General features: G+C 43.9%; 1 long non-coding RNA gene across 2 annotated transcripts in view; it reads right to left on the bottom strand.

Annotated features, from left to right (window-relative positions):
- Positions 1 to 4,142: 4,142 nt before the first annotated feature.
- Positions 4,143 to 10,861, bottom strand: part of LOC116651301 (uncharacterized) — a 218,528-nt gene continuing 211,809 nt past the window's right edge. Inside the window, exon 7 of one of the 2 annotated variants that reach the window (XR_004304312.2) lies at positions 4,143 to 5,213. This is a non-coding gene — a long non-coding RNA (uncharacterized lncRNA). The remainder of the gene's footprint in view (positions 5,214 to 10,861) is intronic. The other variant, XR_011416869.1, reaches the window with a different exon arrangement.

Below are 10,861 nucleotides of genomic sequence, written 5' to 3'. Positions count from 1 at the left end.
TGACACTTTTGTTTCTCTCTCTTATTTTTTTTTTCCAACAACTTTAGTTCATTTCTATTCTCACTGTATTTTCCCCGTTGAGAATTCTTTCAGCAACTGCTAGTTTCAATAGGGAGCCTTTAATATAAACCCAATACACACACGTACAAAAGTCATTTTGGCTCCGTCCCAATTCCAGCTGCCTCTTCATTATTTAGCACCCCCAGTTCGAATGCATTGCTTTGGCCCTGCCACACCTCTTGTCGCTTGGCGGCCTAGCCCCGACTCCCTAACACCTGCCCCTGCCACCCATTTCGCATGCCTTTTGACACACACCTGTGCGCATTCTCAGGCCGACCCCTTGGCTTAATGTTGTAACAGACAACCGCAACACAACAATGGGTCGTGGCGCAAAACACCTTTACACACACTCACACACATGCACACGCGCACAGTCGACTCACATGAACAACTTCCACACCATTTACAGTTCATTGAATTTTCCTGATAAATACGCATAATTTGTATACATTTATACGAAATATGTATATATACTACACCTCGACCCGGACCCGGCGCGGGCCCAAAGTTGGGTGCGTGATTTGCCGCATTCTGCTTGAATGAGTTGGCAGCTGACAGGACGAGAGGAGAGTAAGCAGCACGGACGAGCCTTTCGGTCCGTTCCAACTGACACTGAGACGTCGTAGGTGCTCCGGTTGTGCCCATAATTACTTTTAAATAAGCAAAATGTCTGCCTGATGTTAGGCTGTGTCGGAGCTCAGCCTCTGTCTCACGGTTGCCAGCATCAGAAAACATCAAAAAGTTTTGTACATTAAATCAGGCATTCTGCGTATTTGTTGTTGTTGTTGTTGTTGTTGTTGTTGTTGTCGATGTTGTTAACAGGCAGCTGCCTTTTTCGCCTGCTCTGCTGATTTTCCGTTAATTTCCGCAACGCGGCAATCATTGACTTTTCAACGCGGCCAACTTCGGGGCCCAAGCAGGGACTGAATTTGTTGCCGAGAGGCTGCTCTGGGCTCACAGGGGCCGCCTGGCCTCGCCTCGCAACGACATCAGCGACGACGTCAAACACACTGGAGAGCCATTAGCGTGCACATGGGGTTTGTGTTAGGGGTTTTTAGTACTTGGCCTCCTCGCAAATACCCGCCTAACCTCCCGCCACACATGCTAATACACACATTTGGAGCTGCCTGTTTATTCCCTGGCTCCCGTTCCCGTTCTCATTCCCATTTCCATTTCCATTGTGCCCCTGTTGAAGTCGTTGATTTTTCACATTTCAGCCTTTTTCACGCTTCTTCCACCCCCGCTTTTACTTTTTCACTTCTGCTTTGTTTCCGCTCGCATCCGGCGTATGCGGCGTCTCTTTTAAATGCGCGTGAATGAGTAATTTTTGTTTACACTTTTGTAAATAAAGATTTATGTCGCACGGGGCGCATGGGCGCCACCGTGCGGCTATGTGGCACGCGCCACGTGCCACCAGCCCACCTGATAATAAACCGTGTGCAGTTTATTCACGCAAATTGATTAGTTCGATTATGTCGAATGCCACCCAATACGCAGCTCAAATCCCCATCAACAATGTTAAGGTTAAACAGCATCAAGTGTTAAAACCCCGGAGGGTGAGAATTTAAGAGTACTCGAGTTTTGATACCCTTTAAAGAGTTATGTGACGAATGTTAAAATATACATGAAAGTATGCATGGGATCAATTTCGCAATTTTTTATTTTGTAGATGCGAAAGCTTACACGATAAGGAAAACAAAGAGATCTACTAAAAAAAATGTACAACTAAAGGGTTAGTAGAAAGCTTTTATATAATGAATATTATTAAAATGACTAAGCTATGGCTAAAATATAAATAGTAGGACTCTCATTTTATGCATATGCTGCCTTTTAATGTAATCCTCTTAAGACTTCTAGGTCTGAGCTTAGTTGTTTCTGATAATATCTAACGGTTGAAAATAACTTTCCAATTGCCCACTTCACACTTTTTTAAGCGCTTGGCCCTATCTGACCATAGTCCTAGGCGGGGTAGCCTGCTTTAATCTGATATCGCACTGGGGACTTGCACTTAAGTGGAATTACCTTTTTAAAATAAACATGTAAGAGTCAATATTGTTTGTATATACATATTTGTACGCTAATGAATGTCAATATTTATTTGGAGAAGTCGGGGCACATACAAACTTTCGGCTATCTGCGAATCAGACGTTTAGGGCTAACAACTGTTGTCCAGTTCGTAAACCAATTCGGGCAATTAACTTTGGGTGTTCAAAGTTCATTGATTTGTTTTCCAGTTCTTCAACAAATTGACAGCCTTGACCTTCGACCCGCTGTCGACCTGTCGCCAGGTGGTCGTCGCATGAAAGTTTCATGTAGTTTATCAAAAACTCCCGCTCCTGCAGCGCGTGCCAGTTATTAGTTAATAACTATTCGGTCTTTGTTTATTTATAATGGCCATAATTGCCGGGACGTGGCCAATGTGCTTTGGCACCTGCTGCTGTCCAAAAGCAAAGCCAAATATAGCGTCCCCACACCCCACCCGGCGCTGCCAAGCCCTGAACCAGACTACAATCCGGCCGATGCCAGTCCTTGTCTAACGTTGTCCATTGGGCATTGTAATTTAATGGCCGTCGCACAATTATTTTCCAATTCACAGCCCAAATACGAAGAAGAGCTGCGGCAAAAAGGGGGCACTCGCAATTCGCCCGTCCTGTTGTCAAGTTAACTTTTGGTCTGCGGCACACAGCAGGTGTTGAAGTTTGGCTAATTAATAGGCACACAGATTTTTTAACTGGATGCGATCCGGCGAGTTGAGGCTGCCGACAGGTATGTATGTATGTGTGTGTGTGTGTGTGTGTGTTTGGGGCTGGAGCGGGCAACGGGTCACGTCCGCTTCACAATGCGGGCGACAGCTGCGTCATCCTGGTCCGCGTTGCGTGCCTGGCTACATTTTGTCCAGGTCCACGTCCCGAAGTTATTACTAATTTTAAATTTATGTGCATTTAATTGAAATTCGGCAGTGGCAACCACAGTGGTGCCCGCTGCCGCTGCTGATGACCCACTTGCTGGCTTGCTTCGGTGGTTCGGCTTTGGCTTCAATCGAACATGGCAAACAAGTTGCAAACAAGTCACCAAAATCGCATGCAACATAAATTTTCGCACATTTCGGGGCTGCAACGAAGCGCACATGCAAGCTCAGTCGCTGCCACAGACGCCGCATCCCAAGTCCAAGTCCAAAGTCGCGAACCTGGCCCCAAAGAATTAAAGCAAACAAAAAAAATGTTTATGCGAGTGCGCATTGTGAGCCTTTTTTTGCCTGGCCGCAAATTTATTACGTTAATTAAAATAATTCTTAATTAATAAGAAGCAGCAGCAGCGGGGCATGAGCTTTTGCTGGATGCTGCCGCGTCGATGATTGTTGCCGCACAGCGCAGTTGCATGTGCCACATTTGCAAAGGGACTAGCGGAGACAGCAGCGTTCTGTTTGCTGCCCTTTGAGGGCACTCGTCGTGCTCTCTCACCGTCACTCTCTCCCGCTCTCTCCTTCTGCATTTCCATAGTTTGCCCTCTGTCTGCCACAAGCTTTTTGTCTAGTAATGCAGGGCGCATCAATTATGGATGCCATGTGGCAGCTCCCCTCAGTGCAGTTACTCTACCCAAAGCCAAGCGTAACCGCCCACTCGGCGAGTTTCTCACGGCGCATGTTTTAAAATGAATTTAATATGCTCTTTACTATATTGAAAAATTAATTAAAAAGGTGTAGGTTGAATTATAATTTCATACTGAAGATTACTTTACTATCGAGTATTAAGCGGAAGTTTTTGAAAATATAATATATATATATATATATTATATATAAAGCTAAACGTTACCGGTTCAAATCCAGCATGATCAATTTTTCAATTTTTAAATTTCTTTTTATGCGCTGTACCCATTGAAAGTGCGTTAAAAGGGTATTATGTATTTGTGCAAATGAATGTTTTTTATATGTTATTATTCAGAACAGAAAAAATCAAGCAAGCGGTTCGGCACTGGCAAATCTATTTTTAAGAAATAAATAAAACAAATACTTTGAGATGCTTTTTCCATAAAAAAAAACTCTCCACAGCCGCTGCTGCGTATTCGTATATTTGCTTATAATTTGAACATTTGTCTTACCGTTTGTGCCACTGTCGCTGCACTCTCAGCCTAAGCTGCACTTGTCCCATTGCTGCCACTCATTACATTATTTTCGTGTGTTTATTGTTTCTTTGCGCTGCGGCAGTTGCCGCCATACCACTGGCCACGGGCCACGCAGCTCGTAGCAGCAGCAGAAGCAGCTAGCTGGCGCCCTATTGTTCCAGCCTGCGTCTGAGCCTGCCTCTGACCCGCTGGCCCTCTATAGACGGTGCTTCGACTGTCCGTTGGCCGCCGCTGTGCCGCGCTTGTGCTGCTGCTGCAGTTTCAGTTTATTATGCAGCAACGCACCCCCAATGCGGATCGGGTTGCTGCTTGCCTCGTTGGCACAGACAGCGCCTGACAATGAGTTTTTAGTTTGTGCAACGGCGCTGCGTTCATTTTGCTGCTGCTTATCTGCCACTGCCACTGGTGCAGACGCCGGCGCTGGCGCTGCCAATGTTTGCTGTCATTGCAAATTTTCGAGTTTGACAGCTAACAAGCACAACCGGAGACGGGGTTGGAAAAGAAGCGCTGCTGACTGGTTCCTGTATGGACGCTGACGCACAGCGTCTTTACTTAAGTGGCTCTACGCAACAGCGGCAGGAGGAGACCCCTGCCTACCTGCCCCAGCCCCCTCCCTCTTGGCGGTTATTAGCTGGCCACTGCTTAAGTCGCGCCGAGTGGCTCTCCACACGAGCAGCTCCTATGCGGTGTGGTCTTAATGATGTCAATCCAAAAGCTGCTGCTGCTGCTGCGAACAATGCATTGGAACTTTTGACAAGCGGATTGGGCGCTGGGCGGTATTAGAGCTGATTAGCCGTGTGCTTCGGGTATGGGTTTGTGTCTTGCCTGTATTGTGTTTTAGTCCTTGAGTCCTTCAGCGCACTCTCATACAGTACAGCTATAAAATACACGTAATTAATGTGGACTTACCAGTTTGGCAATTGGATAGCCAAAGATATGGGAAGACCAGCAAAAATTCTTTGCATCGCTGCACACAGCTGCAATTTTTGTAATAGGTTTCTCGCTTGCTTGTTTCACATCAGAAATATCTGCTAAATTAAAAATGGGCGAACGAAATTCAAAAAGACCAAATAGTTTATAAACTTGCATAAGCAGAAAGCTACAATTAACACAAGTAAAAAAGAGCTTAAAGTTTTTAAAAATTTAGAATACATTTTTATTTTATTTATTTTATTTATTTATTTTTTAAAAAGATTTTTATATTCATGTATTGTTTTATTCGTAAGCTCGCAAGCTCAACTAAGTGATTCATCTAACAAAATTCTTGGCTATGCCCAACTAAAAACTAAGTTCAACTCTTTTGCTTGAAAGTTTCAATAGGTTTTTTGCATTTGCCCTTTGGTGACACAGCAGTTCTTGAACATTTTCTAGCATGTTAGCAAATTGTGTGTAGAGTAGAAGGTTAACACAGCGCATACTAGACCCCATTTGTTGCAGTGTCCTCGCGACGTTCTAATACATATGTTTATGCCAATTTTCTTATTACATAAGTGAGTCAGCTGAAAGCATAAAAAGACAACAGCTGGAGCGAACTTCAACACGAACGAGTCATGAACGGAGTGGGATAAGCTGTGCGAAGCTGTGCGCCATGTCGATAAGTCAACTACCTTTGAAAACGACAAGTCATCGCAACATTGATTTGCAGTTTGATGCGTTCTCTAACCAAAATTTATGCACTTATTTGCTACTGTCCATAATTTCAGTACCAGTTCGATTTAGAGTTATCGAGTTCTATAAATGGGAAAATATGCTGGGTGTGCGATTCCCTGGAGCGCTCTTTTTAACTGGGTCCTTGACTTGCTGACCCAGTTGGGCGAACAGCTATGCGCCACGGCCTTTGTTTCTGGCCTGGCATCGCCTGGCCTAGCCTCAGCTCGGCCTGGTATCTGCTCATAGTTATCGCCACAAATAATATTTATCCACTAGATATTTGTATTTATTTGCAATGCTTTTCCACTTGAATTCCTTGCTGCTATTTATTGCTCTCAAGTCAGCATAAAGATGTTTGCCGAGAGTCGCTTCAAAGGTCAACATTGCAGCTCGCGCCAGTCATCATCCACCTAGCCAGCTCCCCTCCATCCAACTCTGACTTTCACATTAGTTTTGCGTGGGTTTTGGCTCACTGCTGCCCCTTCTCCTATTGCACTCGGCGTGCTCTATCGTTCATCGAGTACATTATCAGCATCAGCATCATCATTGGCCAACAACAACAGCAGAAGCAACAATAACAACGTCATCAGTTTTTAGGTCTTGGTGCGCTGACTTGGCCGTTATCCGTTTGGCTCAATCTGTTGGCCAATTCCTTTGATTACCGCACCCTTTTCTGGGTATTCGCTGCCTTTGTTTGGCTTAGGTCATCATAAATTGTTTGCTTTCAAGTCAATTACACTAGGCAACCACATATTCCAAACCCCAAATGCCAAAATCAATAGAAATAAATTTTTTAAAGATTTCTACATTTTACGAGTAAGGACACGAATTTTTGTTTTTATTGTAGTCTTGCCTTAAATAAATATTTATCGATTATTTTAAAATATTCCAATCTATCGGTAATATTATAATATATATATATATTTATATAACAAATAGAGTATATAAAGATCGAAATCATGTCCATTATCAAACAAATTTCGATAGCTATCGCAAGTATTGATTATAAAATAAAATAATCGAAGCGCTACGCATTATAGAATGAGAACATGTAATATATTGGGAGTTTAAGGAATAATTCCCATTTCTTTCCATAGAACCGAAATCGAAGAAACAACAATTTTGGTAGTGTGTTAACTAGTGTTGTCAGTAGAGGATTTGCACTTATGATTATCTTGGCCTGCTCTTTAGACCCCCGTCACTCAACTGGGTCAGTAGAGTGTCGGCATTGTCTCTACTACTCTCTATACTCACTAGCCAGAAGAAAGTTCAATGCCAGCCCAATACCAAGTGCATCGTTTGGCTGAACGTGCCGATAAGTCCGCGATCAATTACCATATCTTGTGGCATGGGCTAAGCAAATTGTAGCACTCATAATTTGTTGTTGATTGCCTGGCACTTTTGCGTGCTCGAGTGTCGTCTCGAGACCGGGTCCTAAGTAAACTTAAAAAAAATATATATTTTTAAATCCAAACAAGTGGGCAAACCCCGCAGCTGCCCGTACGGCAAAGGGACACTTGAAGCGCCGGCGCAAACAAAAACAGGACTGCGTTTGGGTCTGAAACTGTGGAACGGACGGGCGGACAGACGAACAGACACAGCAATGCAGACAGCGACAAGTTTTCCACCGTGCCTTGTCCCATTGTCGGCATCTTTTTTTCATATCTCTGGCGCTTCCGTTGCAACGAGAGCGAGATGCAAATGTGCCTCAACTGGTCCCTAGCCAACCAGTTCCCTTCCACTTCAAAGTCTTTTGACAATATTTGCGCGCCTTGACAATAAAACGCAAAGTGAAGTCTCAAGCTGTCGCCATCGCTCCCCTCTCACTGTTTTGTTCGGGTCATTTAAATTTCATGGTAAATCAAAATTCGTTGTGTTTATTATTTGTTTTTGCTTTTGTATTTGTTTGCTTTTGCATTTGGCTTTGCGCTCTATGTAGTCCATTTCGGCGCCCCCAACAGCAGAAGACGCCACTTTCAGCAGACCTGCTGGCCACAACGGCTGCGGCAACGTCGGCATCCTTTGTGCCACAGGATGTCGATTACATTTGTTTACTGCACTCGCTGTACTATAATTTTCCAGCGGCCGTTTAATGAACAGGTGCCTGGCCAGCCTCTCTGCCTGCTTGGCTGCCTGCTTACCTGAAACTGCTGCTTAATTTGCCAAGTGCACACAGCCGGGCTGGGCAGAGTGGGAGCGTGGTGTGGAGAGGGGCGCCTTGTGGAGGGACTGTGGTCAGAGTGAGTGCCGGCATTCACATTGCCACACAAATGGCATTTAATCTCAAAGCGCATCGCCAGATTTACGCGCTAGACAAGATCAAAGCGTCAACTTAGCATTCAACAGCCCACCAATCAGCTGGGCTCAGATAGGGACCAGGCTATCCTGACCACAGCAGACAGCCAAGCAGTCGGCACTGTCTGTCTGTCTGTCTGTCAGTCTGTCTATCAGTCAGCCTGTCTGTTTGGGCTTGGCTTGGACTGCTACTTAAATAGTTATGGCATGGATTAGGTTGAGATTGAGTGGAAATGGGCTGGCAAGTGAATAGCCGCTTTATCAATAAATTAGATGCCCTCCGATACGAATTCCATTTTGCACTCGACTTAAACAAGCACGCGCAAAATTTGAACTAATATTTATTTAACTTTTAATGCAGAACAGATTAAATCGATAAAAATATATAAATATTTGAAAATTCATTGTTAGTATGAATATAGTATAATCTGTACTTATCAAAATATTTGCCCCATCAAGTTTGATAATATATTAAAAATGGATCCCGTTCATAATATTTTCATCTAGTTTTTTAAAAGATTAACATTTAATCTTTATGGATATATAGATATGTAGAAGGGTCAACCTAAAAAACTCGTTAATCATTCTGTGGAAATAACGAAATAACTTGTTTCCATGCAAATGCACCTGGGCCCAGTGTGCTATGGCAACGTGCTACGAGACATAAACTCGAACGCACACGCGAACATTAGCAACAATATTTCTGCAATAATGTTGTATGTTTTTATACCCTAAACCCATAGAGAATGGTAAAAAATGGGCATATTGATGTTGTGCATATGTGGATAACAGGCAGAAGGAGGCTTCTACAATAAATTATCGATAACAGGCCACCGTGCACGAAATCGATAAAAATTGAAATCGATATCATAATTTTTACCTTGAAGCTGACGAAAGCAAAAGACACCGAACTTGCCCTGTTAAATGTCTTAAAACTAAAACGTTATTATTTCTCTCTGTTGCTAACTCAGACATTTCTCCGAAGTTAATCAGAAATGGTTTTTCCATAGTGTGGGGATATGGGAAGCTCGCTTAGAAGTCTTACAATGACAGCTTTGCGCTGCGTTGAGGGGGTATCTCCCAGTTTGGCACTCCCGACTAGAGCACTCTTACTAGTTTTGTTTGTAATATTGTTGTTGTTTCCTTTATACTGGCTACATTTTGTTGCACACTTTGTCAACAATGTTGCCAAGGCAGGCAACAAGCGCATTGCATGCGTGCGCGGATTAGCCGCAAGGACCGCCAACAGACTAAAGTCTGGGCATAATATGTCGAGTCTGCAGACTCTATACGCATCCTGAGCGATAAATAAGCGATAACATTTTAATGGTCATTCGACGACGCAGCTTGGCACATGTTAACGCTGGGCGGGGCAGCACTGGCCGGGCATTCGGGCGTGGGCAGCGCAGGTGCAACACATGCACGCACCTACATGTGAGGCACATTAGTCAATCAGCGCGTTGGCTGATTAATGTAGATCCTCCGTGCCCCAACAGCGCTGACAAGTGCTGCACTTCCGTTGCAGACGTCATACAGTCTAGCGCTGCTTGAGGGGCTTTCAGGCTGCAGATGCCACAAATGACAAGTGTCAAAACGCGCGTTGCAGGTAGGCTAAAAACTTTTACTCATTTAAATTGGCATGATTTACACGCACAGCAGCTCCCCATTTTCCATTTACCATTTCCCAATGCCAGCTGGCAAGCAGGTCGGTCTCTAGGCCTGTCATCCGCTGGGCTGCGGCTGTGGCAAATTCCAACAGCATTTAACAAGCCGCAGCAGCAGCAGCGACTGCAGCATCAGAGGAGGCAGCAAAAAGAAAATGACAAACAGCAGCCCAAAGACCAAAGACAAGATGTTGACAGTCCGCAGAGCGGGCGGGCGGACGGCTGCCTTGCGTTGGTTGCATTTGTCGGGCCTGGTCTGGCCTGGACTGGGTCCTAGTCTGGTTGCTCTCGCTTCTAAGTCTGGGGCGGCTGAGGGTCGCCGCATGTCTGCTGTTGCAAGTTGCTGTTGTTGGTGGCTGACGACGCCGCTGCCGTCGCTTGCTGTGCATGCAAAGTGTTGAATAATTTGTTGCGAAATATTTCTAGTTGCACGTATCTGTTTCGCTGCGTACACCCAGCAAATATGTCGTTGACAACATGAAGGATCATCTATAATGGGCTTTAAATTTTACAGGATTTTAACAGACAAGTTTTATTTTTGTGCAACTGCATTTTTTTCTAGTTCTGTATTCACTTTCATTTTATTTTATCATTCCACTCATCGTTTTTCATTTGTTTCACTTACACACCCCTGTGGGTGAATAGCTGCATTGATATTATATACGATAAGATTATAATAATTATTATTTTTGACTGTGAATAGAAAAAGAAAGCAAGATTTGCCTCGATCTATTTAAAATTGTATTTAATCATATCACGTCTCATTGCATATTTCATTCGCTCGTGTCCACAGGTGGAAAATAAGTGGAAATTCTTTGAATCACATAACTAACATGAGCTTAAAAAAAGTTGTACGTTCTCTATATGATTCAAATGTTTGTGATCAAGATAAGAGTATTTGCAAATTTCATAAGGGGGTTTCTCCCCTATTGGATGTTGTTGCTTTTGTTGGGTGGATTAGCTGCTGCTTTGTTTGTGGCATGCTTGTTAGTGTAATGTGCAACATGTTGCAGCGACTGCGTCGCTGTTGCTGCGTAATTAAGTGGGCGACAGTCTGGTAAATGCAAATT

The sequence above is a fragment of the Drosophila virilis genome, chromosome 5, assembly GCF_030788295.1.
Source record: "Drosophila virilis strain 15010-1051.87 chromosome 5, Dvir_AGI_RSII-ME, whole genome shotgun sequence".
NCBI lineage: Eukaryota > Metazoa > Arthropoda > Insecta > Diptera > Drosophilidae > Drosophila > Drosophila virilis.
The sequence above is the reverse complement of the archived record's forward strand: the minus strand, read 5'-3'. Positions and strand labels throughout refer to the sequence as shown.